Consider the following 15,408-nt stretch of genomic DNA (forward strand, 5'->3'; position numbering starts at 1 on the left):
AGAACAAACTGATTTTGATAAAATAAGACTGAAGACTTCATTCTAAGTTAACCTATTATGTGAAAATTTGAGAAAAGGCATATATTGCATCAGGTCTCCAATGGACCTGATTGCTCCTACTTAATTTGACCTCTTCTATTTGACACTTGAAACAATTGGCCATGCACAGGAAGTAATTGCTCTAATCCTGGTTGGGATGAAAAACCTCCCATGTAGTGGGGGACAGTACCCAAATAAGCAGCATGAGGAAGGCAGGTAGAAGTTATCCCATCCATTTCCCAATTTCAGCACTGCACAGACTGATCCTGTGGGCATCCCTGGCCAGAGTGGAGGAGAGAAATTAGGAGACTTGATGCAAAAAGAATCTGTAGCCTAAGGATGGTTTGTGCCCGCCTGGAATCCCATAGGTGTGATCTTTCCAAAGGGTGATTTCCCAGGTTTAGAGAAGCAGAGTTTTGTTGGCTTCTTTAATCACATCAGAGGTGCCTTGTTTCTAGGGCAGGAACTTTTCCTCATGCCCTTGCAAAGAAAACAAACAGACATCGGTTTTCCATCCTACCCTGACCTTTGGAAGTTGTCATCTCTGCCAGTACTGCACTTTCTGGCCCTGGAGAGCCCAGTTCAGTCCTGACTGAGGGAGCTGAGCCACCTCCTGAATCACCATCACACTTCCTGCAGGTTAACACCTCTGTTTTCCTTGGAGGTCACTCTATCCAAGAACTAACCAGGTCTGACCCTGTTTAACTTAGGAGATGCAAGCAGCAGGATTGTCCAGACCTCCAAAATCGAGTATGAAACAGCACAGAGCCTCAGAGGAGCCTGAGCATGAGGAAGTGCAGCCAGAGAACAATCCCAGCTCAGAACTGCTGCCACAGGACTCAAGCACAGTGAGCTGTGGCACGAATTCTCCAGCCCAGGTTTCCAGTGAGTGCAGTGCCAAGCCCTGGCTGGGCTCAGGATGAGAGCAGATCCAGCTGAGGGGGAGCTGCAGGGACTGAGTTATAAAATGACTCATTCCTGTGAGCCCCATCTGTGAGGCTTCTGCTTCCACCAAGCCAGGTGACATTTAACCACAGAAATATTTAACAAGGATGTGCATCACTGGCTGTGATAAAATACAGGGCTGGGGGAGAGTCAGGATGCAGCTTTTTCAGTGCAACTGCACATGAAGGGGAAAAAGGCAATAAAAAAGAACTCTTGGCATAAGGAAAACATCCCAATGAAATCCTGCCTTTTAATCTCGGCCGCAATCTCTTCTCATCATCTTTCCTGCTTTTTAATGCTCTGCTGCACTTTTTATATCATTCACTTTATCAACTTCACCTGTCTCAAAAGTCAATAAAAGCAGAGGCCACAGTTTTAAAATCCAGGGAGATGAACTGAGGCACCAAACTTCTGCAGAGGTGCTGACTGCTCACAACTGTCAGGGGCAGCAACACAGCCTGTGGGTGATCAGTGCCTTTAAAAATCATTTAAGTGCTTGAAGAGGAACATAACTGGAAAACACAGAGGACAATACTTTCAAAAGCTTCTGACTGAAGAGTCAGTATTTTACTTTCAGAAGTGATTTAAGCACTTGGGAGTTCAAGAACTACTTAAAAATCAAGTGTATTCTGAAATGCATAATAATTTTTGTGAATGGTATACAGATACCTCTCCTGGTGATGCACTTACCCAGAGTTTTAGGCCTCCTTCAGAGAGGATTCAATGTATTGAAATTCCAGTCCAGGATTGGCCACACTATTACCTACACAAGCTCCACCAATATGCTAATGGAAAAGTAACTTTCCATGTTTACTGCCTGAGAAAAGCTCAATTCAAAAGTGACCTAAACAATATTGTACTAATTGCTGTTGAACAACCAGAGGAAATACTATCCTGCACTTTTCTAGTGCCTCTGATGGAAAATGCTCTTTTCAGACTTTCTCCTTTTACCATTTTTTCCTGCTATCTGATCATCTAAGCCAGCAATAGAGTCAGTATCCCACCACGCTCTATGTGAGCTCCCAAAACACTCTGAGAAGAAGGGAGAGCTTGCTAAATGCACAGAGACAGCAAAGGCAATCATGTCATGGCTTAAGCCAGCTTGTTGATAGAGGAGGTTTACAGCTGTCATTAGTGAAATGGAGAAGAGGCTGCTAACACAGCTCACGCCACTGGCAGCTACAGATCAGGAAAGAATCTCGACACATGGCAGTGCTTCACTGCTGAGCTGCTGGCCTGAAATGCTGTTAATATTTATCCAATGTGCTGATCTTTAACATGTGGATTGCTGCTGGAAGCAGAGAGTCAAACCAGCCGGAGGCCTTCCTGGGGTGAGTGTGTTGTGTGGCCAGAGCCAGATTAAAGCTCAGCCAGTCCCACCAACAGGTATCTGCAGCTGAAGGGTCAATCAACCTGTACACTGGAGCAGTTCCTGAGGGCAGTGGGAGGCTGGGATGCTGCAGGTGTGGTTTGCATATATTTGTCTATATCCCACCTGTGCACTGGGAATGGGGTGTCTCAGTGTCTCAGACAGACACAACAGGTCTTGCCTCTGAAATTGAGGCTTCCAAGTCACTTTGTCAAGCTCCCAGAAGTGTTCTGCCACCACCACTGCTGCCCATCACTGCAAGAGTTAACTAGTGCACAGTGGGGTTAATGTCTTTGAAACATTCATGTTTCAAGCCTTTTCTCCTTAGCAAGACACATTTTTAATAGAAAGGCACAAGCTATTTTCTCTTTCAGTGTCTCTAAAGAGGAGGAAGGTTCCCTGTTACTGTTTTAGAATTTCTTTTCTTTGATTGAGTTCAAGCTCTTTCTTTGGAATAGCACTTTAGTCTTTCTTCCTTAATTTAGACAAGGTTTAAATCACGTTTGGCTGCATTCATTTTTCTCTGATTTTCTTTTGCTCAGAGAACCTATTGGTTTCCATACTCCTAATTCAGTCCTAGCAACCTACCTGGTTACATCCAAAAAAGTTTTCTCTCAGTTTGCCTCCTGGCCTGATGTGCTGCTCAGATCTCCCTCACTGCAAGAAGCCTTCCCCTGTTCTGCTATTCATCACAGCAATTTCACATGCTCTCTTCAGCTGTTCTCTCCACAGGCTGGTGAAGCTGGTACGGTTATTATCCTCTTTATCCTGTACAAAGTTTAAAAAAAAAAAAAAAGATTATTTATGGATAACACTGGGGACCACCCATACAGCAAGGCAAATCGAGAAAAAACAGTTGTTTTCATGCTTTGGGCAGTTACACGCATGCATAGCTTGGATCAGACAGTCCATCCCACTTGACTTCTGTTCTCAGTAAATATTTGTAACTTTGCTGATAAAGCAGTGCTGGATTTCTCAGCTGGGCTTCCATATGGACCATAAGCTGTGGCACTGGACTGTAGACTCTCATTCTACAACAAGCCTTCTTGAATAGTCATTTGTTTCATTCTCTAATTTGGTCATGAAAAATCTGTGTAGGAATCAAATGGCAGAACAAAGTCTCCAAATACAGCTGCTTTGGCTCCATTATTGATTGCTGTGAGGCCCAAGGCAATAGGTGGTGAGGGCTCAAAGGCATGAAAATATTTTTTATTGTGACCTAAATGCAGCAATTTGTGTATAAAAAATGGCAACAATGTGGAGGATTTTTTAAAATTTTATATTATTTCTATTTAACACATGTTATCTTTGCTTTGGTCTGGTTTTACTTGTGAGAAAAACACATTTATTGTTTGTGTCTGCCCTGTCTGGGCACTCTTGCCTCAGAGGTCGAAGCTGTTGGCCACTTCTAAGTTCACTAGTTTGCAATCAGGAGTTTCTTCCCAAAAGATAAGATATTACTGAGAGGAAAAGACATAGAAAAAGAAGGATGACTTCAAACCTCACTTCTACAGCTTCTCTTTTGGAACTAACAACGACTCTAACACCTTCCTTTTGCCCACTGATCTCAAAGTGCTTCACAAAGGCAACAAACATCACTGACACCACTTTACAGTGAGGGAAACAGGAGCACAAAGGGGAAGGTTATTTATCTGAGAACCCTTCAAGAGACCAACAGCAGAGGTAGGAATACACCCAGTAATCTGCTGGCCAGGAAAGCTGCTCCATCTACATGCTGCTTAGAGTGGTCACATTTCTAATGCCAATAAAATCTGTGGGTTTGACTTCTCTGACCCCCTTATCAGCTCTTCCCCTCCCTTCTCAACATGCACATTCCCAGTTAGTCATCGTGTGGCAGTAAAAGCCCCTTTGGGATGGACTTATTGCTTCTATTAGTAAAGCTTCTTTTTCCAGGCCTCTTTCTTAGGTACTGGTTCTGGTATTTATGAGATAAATTTTATGTTTTGTGCAAAGCAGGGAGATTAGGCATGGGGGAGGTTCAGTGTGTTCAATAGGTGGTCGAGACAACATCTTCTATATAAAGATTATTTCAAAACTGCCCTCGTTGCAAGCTGCAGCTGAATTTAAATGCAGCCTTGGCTTTTTTGCAATTTCCTGCCAGAAGAGCAGCTCTCAAACTGTGTTGAAATAAAAAGACACAAATGCTGGAAGGAGGCAAGCGGTCAATTGACCTCATCAGCGCTCAGCACTGGTGTTAGTCAGGCATTTTCCAAGTAGAGGGGATTGGGTTTTTCCATTTTTTTGGGGCAGGGGGAAAGAAAATGCTGATTTCTCAGAACTGAAACTTTTTGTGGCAAACACATGATTTTATTTATGGGAAGAATCTTCTCGCTCAGCTTGAGGCTGATGGACACAAAGTGATTGGGAAAGGACATGTGGGCAGCACATTCCCTGGTGCTGTGGATTTACACTGTGTGACACAGGAAAGATTGAGTTGGCTCCAGATAGAGCAGAGCAAGGGTTTGACACAGTCTTCCCACAAGTCACTGCAAATACCCCAGACTCTGGGTCATCCTCTCTCCTCTGCCCCATGGAATGGGGTTTTTATGAAGCCAGAACCAATCCAACAGGAGCAATTGTGCTCAACAGATTGATCCCACCCAGGGAGGTGTTTTAGACCACAAACATGAACCCTGGTCTCCTACATCCTACAGAAATATCCTCAGCACCAGACTTGGGCATGCTGTGAGCTGAACCTGTTTGTTCACTTGCTCTCTCTTCTTATTTTCATTTTGATGAGACAAAAATTCTAAAACATCCCCATTTTTCCTAGAGCATGTTTTGCTTTCTAGCCAGCTTTACTCAGCATTTTAGAAGGGAGCCCTTGGTCTGATACCAGACATTTAACACCTGCCCAGCTTCAGGGCTGCCACTGACACCAATTCTTAAAAAAACAACCAATAATGAGACACATACAACACACATAATGAGAAGCATTTTCTTTTACCTCACCAGGCAAACCCCAAACTCCAACAATTCCCAAAGTGTGTTGTTGGGTTTCTTTGTTTGTTTGTTTGTTTGTTTAATAGAAAATAAAAGATGAGTTTTTACACTAAACCATCATTTAGAAGCATGGCAAGAGCCCACATTGGAAAACTCACGGGGCTGCTGTTCTGCCTTCTGTACACTACTGCTTGTTGATGGCTAATTTTTTATTTCCTAGTCTTGAAGATAAACTGGCAGGACTTGTGCAAGGTCCTTGCACAGCTGGAATCAGATGATGTCTGTGCTAAAGCTCTGGAGCTACTGGAGAACTTTGCTTTCCACTCCCTTCTGCTACTGACTGCTCCTCACCGTGGTCTGAATTATTTCAGAGCTATGTGGGATGCACCAGGTGAGTGACAATAAGTGGGTTGTCATCAAGAAAGGTTTCAAATCACCATCATCAAATTTTTGCTGGTGTCAAATTTTTCCCAACATACAAAATAAATAAATTCAGAGAGAAGTGAAGGAAGGCATCATCTGCAAATGTGCTAAAGAATCCTGTGATGTCCCAATACCGAGGGAGGCTGTGGCAGGTTTTCTCAGAGGGTCAGAGAGGTATCTATGGTGGAGAGGAGGATTGCAAAATACAGACTTTCAGCTCATTTTCTTTGGCTGAGGCCAATAATTAGGCCCCTCTTTCCCAAACTGCTCAGGCACACAGGAGGGATGATGCTGACAACAGTTTCTTTAACCTGTTCAAGTTCCCTTTTGGAAAGAAGCTCTTTCCCAACCTTACCCATAGAAAATAATGCTTTACTCAAAGCTAATTCTTCCAAATTAGAGTCTGCATTTACATAGCAGTAAGGATGACAATCTGAAGGAACATTAGCTGAAAGGTGCTGAAGAATAATAGCATTATTGTATCATTACTATGAGGAGGAAAGGAAACTGTACATCACATGAAAGGCTGACCAGCTGCTCATGTTACATAATGGATGGGGACATTGCTGATTCAATAAATGCTAAGAATACAGAAATTTATCCACAAAGACAGATACTCTCGTGTCTACATTAAGACTGCACTAAAATGTATGGCAGAAATATACCACATATTTCTTGGTTATTTCTCTTTGCATGCTGGTTTATTTCATCTCTTTTTTTTTCCCTAATACTTTTTATAGGCACTGAAGAGGAGCAGTGGGGGCAAATTAGTGTTCAAGCAAGCAAGCACCTCATCTTAGCCACATAACAGGGGAAAAAGTAATTTCCAGACTGGAGAAGAACTAAGCTTTGCAGAGCATTTACTGCACCTGAGTAAGATTTAAAACTTGAGTAGAGTCAGCAGGCACCTCACAGAAACAGAGTGGCTGCAAGTGAAAGGGAAACCCCAGCAATGATGATCAGTGAAGTACTCAGTTCCTTCTGCCAGTAAATTTACAACATACTCGAGGAAGACACTTAAAAAAACCTCCTCAGATGAATTCTGAGTGCAATGACAAAGGAAGAAAACAGCTCTTACTTAAAAAAAAGTCAATATCTGTTAAATAAAACAGAACATGGTGCTGAGACTGCAGCTGGATGCAAAGGCAATTCTTGCAGGTAACTGCAAGAAGTGTTGGGAGAGAGAAAACTTCTATTTCAGACAGACAGCTGGTGCTTGCAAATCAGAGCTGGATATTTACTGAGGTGAGATTACCTCACCCTGGAGCGTGTTTAATTCCTTTCTCTGCCATTGCAGAATTCAGTTCTGGGTGTATAAAATACTCACAAAAGTGGCAAACAGAGACATGAGGAGAAAGGCAAACCCATGTGCTGGTGCAGGTGGGCACTGCAGGGACCTGTCCATGGATATGGATTCATGTTTGGCAAACACTGAGTGGAGATGGGAGTTTTGGAGTTTTGGGATGCCAAGGGTGGAACAGGAGCCTGATAGTTCTGAACAACAACTCTGTCCTACAGATCCACTTGATATTGCAAATAAAAATGAGGAAACAGCTGGGCATTCTTGTTTCTGGTTTCTATGCAATTTTTTTCTATGCAAAAACACAATTTCCAAGGGTTCAGCTCCCATTTAAATAGCAAAACAGACATCCTGGTTTTCCAGAGATGATGAAAAAGATCCTCTCCCTGCTCTACATCCTGGAGTGTATCAGCAGAGCTGACTGTATTTCATTTGGGGCAGCAGAGCTCCATCAATTTGCACAAGGCAGGGAGCTTCTGTGTCCAAACAGACCATGAGGAGAGTTATGACCTGCAAATCAGGCCAGAATATCCTTGGCTCTGTTTCAGGATGCAAATACTGCTTTTTCTCTTAGAAATATTAAAATTGAATGATCCAGTGAGGAGGCCTTTTCTACCTACTTTGGTTATGGGTCTTTTGAGAGATTATCTTGACTATCAAGTAGCTTTTAGTGTTTATCAGTGACCACAAGATCAATTTGCACTCTTAGAAAATAAATACAATTCTTGCTTACAGTAAAAATCAAATGTGCAAGCATGGAGGAAAAGAAGAGAGAACAGGATTAATAAATTACAATTGTTAGCAAGCACTAACATGTATCGAAAATGGCAAATTCTCTGGAGTACAGCTGAGCTTCTTTTATTCAGGTCAATGACTCCTTTTGTGATTCTCTCCTCTCAAAAAGAGCATTTTTCAATGATTTATGTATAATAATCTCCACATCAGCATACCATATTTTTCACTATTTGTTTGTTAAACATGCAGCAAGGCTCTCACACTGAAGCCCTTAGCCTTGAAAATACAACTGGGATAAAGGCATAAAAATATACATATAAAATAGAAATATTTATTAGTGAGGCTGATGTTTATGATTTGACATGTAGGTAAAGGGGAAAAAATACGTCATTTTAGATTGCTGAGTTAAGGCTTTAATGGTGTGGGTTTCAGACAGATACGTGAGGGCTGTTTATTAAGCAGGAAAAAAAAAAGAAAAAAAAAAAAGAAAGAAAGAAATCATCCATTCACAGGCCACCAGAGCAGGAAACTGCAGTAAGTGTTGCAAAAGCAGCTTGTCATGGGTTTGTGCCAGTGCTGGCTGCTCCAGCCTGCAGGAGTCAGAGCTGGACAAAAAAAAAAATAATAAAAAACCAAGAAAAAAAAATTATTAAATGATTCAGTTGAGTTGAGTCAGTTCAAGCAGATTTGCAAGTTGTCGAATTCAGTGTTTTTTGTTTTTTATTTCAGGGCTGAATTCCATGGCAGCAGGTTTTCAGCCATCTCTGCTCCTGTACTTCAAAGTGCTCACCCACCCCAGCGCCTGTTTCAAGTGCTGACGTGCTGATTTTTGGGGGGAAAAAAAAGCAAAAGAAAATTCAGGTGTCCACTTCTTTGAAGTCTCATTCATTCTAAAGTCTTGTCGTGCAGTCTAAGAGCAGGACAGAGCCCTGTGACAACAAGGACACAATTTCCAACAGTGATTCAGGAGGCTGAAATATTACCCGAGGTAAAGGCTGAGCATGTTGTTTCCTTGCATTAAATCACAGCAGTTCTTACATGGGAACTCCTCTCACCAGGCTGGAGAGCTCCCAGGGAGTCTCAGATGATCCCAAATCACATTGGGGTATCCCAGCAGTAAATCCATAGCTGGGTTAATTCTCATTTTCCCTCAGAAGATGTGAGAAATGCAGAAGCCACATCTGAGAATTCTACACCAGGCAAAATGGCACCACGTGAATAGTGACAGCATTTTCTATTAAAAAATTATAATTTGTTGTAGAAAAGTATTCCAATATTTTTTATTATTTGATTGACAGACGGAAATCCCAGCAGATTTCAATTCAGTATGAATTATCTATTTTACCAGGTCATGCCACACATGTGCCCTACTGATGTAGAGGATTCCATTGTCTTTTCTCTCAGTACAAAAACTTCACCAATATAAACTCGATTTTCAAATCTGGGAGGGGCTGGACAGACAAAGAGGGGGAAGGAGGGGGGCAAATCAATAGATAAAAAATCAGATTTCCAGTTTCTCTCAGCTAACAGGTCTGTCCCACCCTGGCCAAGACTTTAGAGGCAACCAAGCCTTCTCACTAGAGCTGTATTCTCAAAATTGACTGGGTACTTAGTAGGCACTGAAGTCCATAAATATTTCACAAGGAAAAGAATGCATTTCCCAAGCATTGACTAGCTACATATATTATTTATATGAAACCATAACTTAAGTTGAAAAACAATAAATGCTTCAACAACAGACCTGTTCACAACCTACTCCATTACTAAGTAAAATGGGCTCTGCCTATTCCTGGGGATCTTGTAACTATGCAGAAATTCAGCAAAGCCTGCACAGAAACCCAACCTACAGAGGTGCAGTGTGGGATTGCAGTCACTGCACCAAGACCAGTTAACTTGAAATTACATGGACAAGGGATTATAAAATCTTGAAATTAATTTCTATTTCGTATTTGTGTTGTACTTTATGCTTCTCTTTGAGATCAGGTTTCTCACTCTAAATAAAGGGCAGAAAATATGCGAGAAGGGAGAGGTGTTTTCTCCCATTTCACACCCAGACCATCAGAGCTCAGGGAGATGAAGGACTCCATTTGCACTGCCAGAACCCCAGCGTAGCTCACCAGTAGGGAAAAGGTGCTACAAAAAAGAGGAAGGTCAGAAAAACCAGAGAGTGCAGATTCCAGATTGATGCCAAAAGACTCCTGAAGACCTGCGAGCTGCCCTGAGACTTTCCACTTCCCAAACAACTTAGCTACAAAACTCCCCCTTCTCGGTGAAAGATCTTCAGGCAGGTTTTTAAATGGCTGCTTTGTCATTCAACCTGCTCAACCCCGCAGAGGAGGCATCTCAGAGGAGGCGTAACAGACTAATGCTCTTTTGCCTGAAGCCCTCATAACATTAATGGAAGTTAATTCTGCTGGTGGAAAAGGTTTAAGTGAGTTTTGCTAGCTCATAACCACATCTAGGGAGAAGGGAAAAGCTTTTGGAGAAAGCGGATCCAAGATGTAGGCATTACCTCCACCATTTATGTGTTTACCACTCAGCTGGCAGCTAATGGCCCATGTATAAACTCAGGATGAAAGTGGGTAAAATAAATTGCATTCTTTGGAACAACCATCCCTTCTTTCGGTGGCACAGGAAAAAACCATCCAAAATGCACCCTGGAAAGCTATTTTGAGTTTGTTCTTTTGGCAAGACACAGAAAGTGCCAAGATAAACTCAGTCAATTCAGTATTGTGAAGGGAGGGGGGAAAGGCAATAAAAACAGTGGAAGCTCTGAAGACAAGACTCACCTCAGTGCAGACAGCAAGAAGGATATTTATGCACTATTTATACCACTCCAAGTGCAAATTTTGCCTTGCATCGATTACAATGCACGTCTCAAAGATCTTTCTGCAGCTCTGGCATAATTCTAATAATGCAGAGGCTGAGGAACAGGGAAACTGCAGCTACTTCAGGCCAGATCAGCTGGCACATCCCTGTCCCCTCACACCCCAGGGCATCACACACATCCTGACAAGCACCATGCAGAGCAGGCTGGAAGCTGCAGCACCACAGAGGCTGTGTTAGAGCATTTCCCAGCCATTTCCTTGTTGTTTCCTAGCTCTGCCTCCATTCCCTGCACCCAGCTGGAGTGGGAGGGTTTGGGGTGCTGGAAGGAAGGAAGGAAGGAAGGAAGGAAGGAAGGAAGGAAGGAAGGAAGGAAGGAAGGAAGGAAGGAAGGAAGGAAGGAAGGAAGGAAGGAAGGAAAGGAAGGAAGGAAGGAAGGAAGGAAGGAAGGAAGGACGGAAGGAAGGAAGGAAGGAAGGAAGGAAGGAAGGAAGGAAGGAAGGAAGGAAGGAAGGAAGGAAGGAAGGAAGGAAGGAAGGAAGGAAGGAAGGAAGGGCATTAGTGGGATATTAGGGGGCAAAGGTGGCTGGGGTTGTGCCTCCCCTGCCATCACTGCTGCCCTGTGGAAAGCCAAGGCAGAAAGGAGTCTGCAGCCACTTCAGAGTGCACTGACTGTGCAGCCATGGCAGGAGTCAGGCCTGACCCTCTCCTGCTTTCCCTTTCTGTGGCAGAGAAGAGCCCAAATTCCCACCCCACCTGAGCACAGCTCTGAGCAGTGAAGCCAACCCACTTCTTACAGTATTGCTGGTTTGTATGGCAGGTGTGAACTCAGGCAGTTTGTTTGGATCCAAGAGCCCTCAGCAGCAGACAGGAAGATAAATAACTTTGGGAAAGGGGGTGTTGACAAGCAGAGACTCGTGGAAACTGACTGGAAGGATCAGGAATCTGCACACCCAGCTCCCCCCCACTCCTAGAGCAGCCAAAAAGCATCCCCACCATCAGAGCATCCCTGCTCTCTGTGCTCCATTTTCTGTTGAAAAACATTTCACGGAAGCTTTGCTTTGTCTGAAAGAGCCAACTTGCCCTCAATACCTGCTCCTTCCAAGGCTTCTGCCAAAGAGGTTTCTGATAGCACCATGAGGAAATGCCCAGCCCTGTGTTTCCACCTTCCCACTAAAGCCACACTCCACTGCCCCCAGTACAGCTGGTTCTTTGCCCCAGCAAGCTGATCCCCCCAGCTGAAAATGCTGTGCCCATTTGGCAAGAGGCAGAGAGCAACAGAATCCCTCCAAAGGATTACTCAGCCCTATGGTCCCAGACAGCACCCCCAAAAATCAAAATGGATCCCCAGTTTGGCTTCACCTCATTCCAGCACCAAACACACTTCCAGGAAGTTATTTCCTCAGATTTCTGCAGCACCAATACATCAGTGGCCATCTCTGAGAGCTGAGTTAGAGCATGGAGAAGCTGCCAGGAATGTGCTGTGTGCAGGATGTTGGGATCCATGCACAGCCCCAGGTGATCCCAGTGCCTCCTGCTCATCCTCAGCACAGAAAAGCTGATTTCACACCAAGGATAGAGGACAGCAATAGCACCAACCCAACCCTACATCACACCAGGCTCAGGCAAGTATGGATTTGCTTGTGAAGGTCTGGAAAAACCCTACACAACAGTGGGAAATCACATCCAGCTCTGTCACTCTGAGGGCTCACACTATAAAACCTTCATTGCTCCAATCCATGAAGCAAAATGACGAATGGCTCCAGTCAAAAGCTTACAGTCAAGACCTAAATCTTCCACCACCCCCTTTCTGCCTGAATTCATTTGAGGTGTTCTGTGAGATAAATTGAATTTTGCATTCTTCCGACTGCAAAAATAGATTTTCCTAGCTATTAAAATAAATATATGAAGAAAAAAATTGGAACGATGAAAAAGAAAGGAAATATTAGTGTAGTCAGAAGTCAGAGTCATGGTGAAGAATCACAGTGGTGTTGAGACACCTGTGCTGTATTTCTGCAGGGGCACCAAGGAAAAAAAGAAAATTTTTTTAAAAAAAAAAGGAAAAAAAAGAATGTTCCTCAAGCAGTAAAAGCCAAAAATTCCAGATACCAAAGCTTCAGAGGCTAAAATTGAAGAGAGTGGTACCTACATGTTTGCACAGCTGGGCCCCTGAGACATAAAGCAACAATTACCACTTTTTTGAGTCTTCCATCATCTCAGTCACCCACAGGATGAGATGTCTTGGGTCAGCCCCTCTGACCTGTTTAGTAGAATATTTTATATTCTGACAGTATCTTGCAGATCAAGCTCAACTGGATCTATTTACCAGACTTGGGGAACAAGGACTTGCAAGATTAAGATATTTCAAATTGAAGTATCCGATCTTGTTTTTAAGTGAAAAAAAATTAAATTAATGTATCATTTCAGATCAAATAAAATATTTCATTCTACCTAAAGTTTTTACTGACTTTTTTTATTCAGCCAGCAAACCGAAAAATTATTATGAATTATTTCCACAGTGCTGCTTAGATTTGGGCACTGAATAGACTTCAGTACAGACAAAGAAACAAGTGCTGTGTTGCTAACTCTGACCAGCTTACTCTTAGTTCTGCAATACTGGATTTTTTTTGAAAGCTCCAGCTTCTTGAATCATGTGATTCTATGAAAATCTCAGCTTGCTTTCCCACTGAAAGTAGAGGTCTGATAATTTGAGTTGCAAACACAAACTCACATGGTGAAGCACTAAATGCCCCAAACAAGCAAAACATGTATTTTTTCCATCTTACTGACTTTAAAGTCAATCTTGTAATGTGGGATGGATTTTATAGGTGTTTGTTGAACTCTTAGGGTAGAAACTACTGTAAATTACTTTCCAGGAGCTATTGAGAAAGAAATCTCCATCCCTGGGGCTTTTGACCCTTCTCTGTTCTGGCCTCCTCCCCTGTGTTTTGGGGAAGGAAACCATCAGGCAGCTCAGCCCAAACCCGTGCAAACAGCAAGAGTTAATTTGGTGCAATGTATCTGAGTGTAGTAACTGATTACATTTTTCCCCAAAGGAAACTTCAGTTAATTTGGTTAGTGACTCATATGCCAGGCTGCCAATTACAACACAGATGATTACACACATAAATTCACGTCGGAGTGGCTCAACGATCACAGGGAGGGGGGAAAAAAAAAAAAAAGAAAAAAGGAAAAAAAAGGAAAAGAATAAAAAAGAAGCAGAAAGGAAAAAAAGGCTCCCCTTTACTTTCCAAGGTGCTGGGTGCCCACGCAGGGCACTGGGGACTGAGAGGCAAAAGCTGTGAGGCTGGGAAGTGCCATCCCTGGGATGGCAGTGGCTGCAGCTCCCCATTTGGGATTTTCACTGCAGAAACGTGTGGCATGCTCTCTAAAAGATCGTTTGCCAGTATCGTTAGAGGAATCCATACACAAAGAGAGCAGGAAGAAGGTTAAATGAGCGGTGCTTGGCAGTACATCAGTAAATCATTTAAAGATAACCTGTGCATACCAATACACCAAAAAAAAAAAATCCAATTAAAGTAACTTATTGCAAACCTAGTCCCATTTCTGAAGTGCTTTATATTCCTAAGGAGGAGTGGGAGAGGGAGAGGAAAGAAACAGGCCAAGGAGTGAGTCTGATGCTATCACATGAGGGAAGCCCAAGCTAGGGATGAGCAAAACAATTCCTACATGCCTCATCAATCGGAATCAATACCAAGGGGGGTTGGCCAGGCTCCTGAATACATATATTCACAGAAAATGTAACTTTGCACTTAAAAGCAATAGGAAGTTCTGACATTGGTGGGGAGTGTAGGAGGAAGAAGGTTTTCTTTTATCTTAAAAGAAAGATACTTCACTGGCCTCAAATGTGTTTCTAGCTAGACATTCCTCCAGATAAACAGCTGCATACATTTCCTGCAGTCAGGGTCAGCAGGCTGCTATAGGGGAATTCATGCAGCTCCTTGCTGGGGAGGTTGAAATCCTTTACAAACAGTAATTAAGCTTCGTGGCACCAGGGTACTATTATACCAGTTTTACAAGGGAATAAAAAGAATGTGGCAGCAACGTGATTTGCCCAAGGTCATCCAGCAAGTCAGTGGCAGAATCAAGTATTACACACACCCGCCTGGTCTCCCATCCTCACCTCTCACCAGCAGACAAGTCCCCTACCTTGGCCTTTATTAAATAACCATTGCAAAATGTATTCATTTTAATTTGGAACTATGCAAATTGACTCTTTCCCAAAAGACAGCAATTGGCTGTTAAATAAATACCGAGCGATTATTGCAATCATATTTGCTGACGAGAGGATCGTCAGTGTTATGTGCTGCGTTCAATAAAAAGGTTATTGCCTGTCAAATAAACATGATGAGCAGAGCCTGGACTGATGTGGGACAAATCCAGCCATCACTGGCTTTGGGGGGAACTTCAGCAGCTCAGCACCTTTTAGAGGCTGAGTCCAAGTATTTTTTGTAATATTTGTAGAGAGAAAACTGATGCTGCCCAAACAGCACTAACTCCATTAGCAAGATGCCCTTAGGCCAGGTCCTGGCACCCTAAACCTGATTGTGAGAGTAGTTTAGCCTCACTGATTTCTGTAAAATCAGCTCAGTGTGCAATGCTGATTGCAGTGTGCAACTTTTAACAAGGGTAAGAGTAGCAGAAGTAATTCCTATAGTATAAAAGGGTGGGATGATTTTAGGATTAGTGTTAAATTAAATGCAGAAGGATCTTGCATCTGTTTTTATTATAACTCAGCAGAAGGAGAAAGCAGTAAATACAGCTGAATGGTCAGGTTAGGACTTTC

The sequence above is a fragment of the Lichenostomus cassidix genome, chromosome 19 (genome assembly GCF_008360975.1).
Source record: "Lichenostomus cassidix isolate B80296 chromosome 19, HeHo_3.0, whole genome shotgun sequence".
NCBI classification, from domain to species: Eukaryota; Metazoa; Chordata; class Aves; order Passeriformes; family Meliphagidae; genus Lichenostomus; species Lichenostomus cassidix.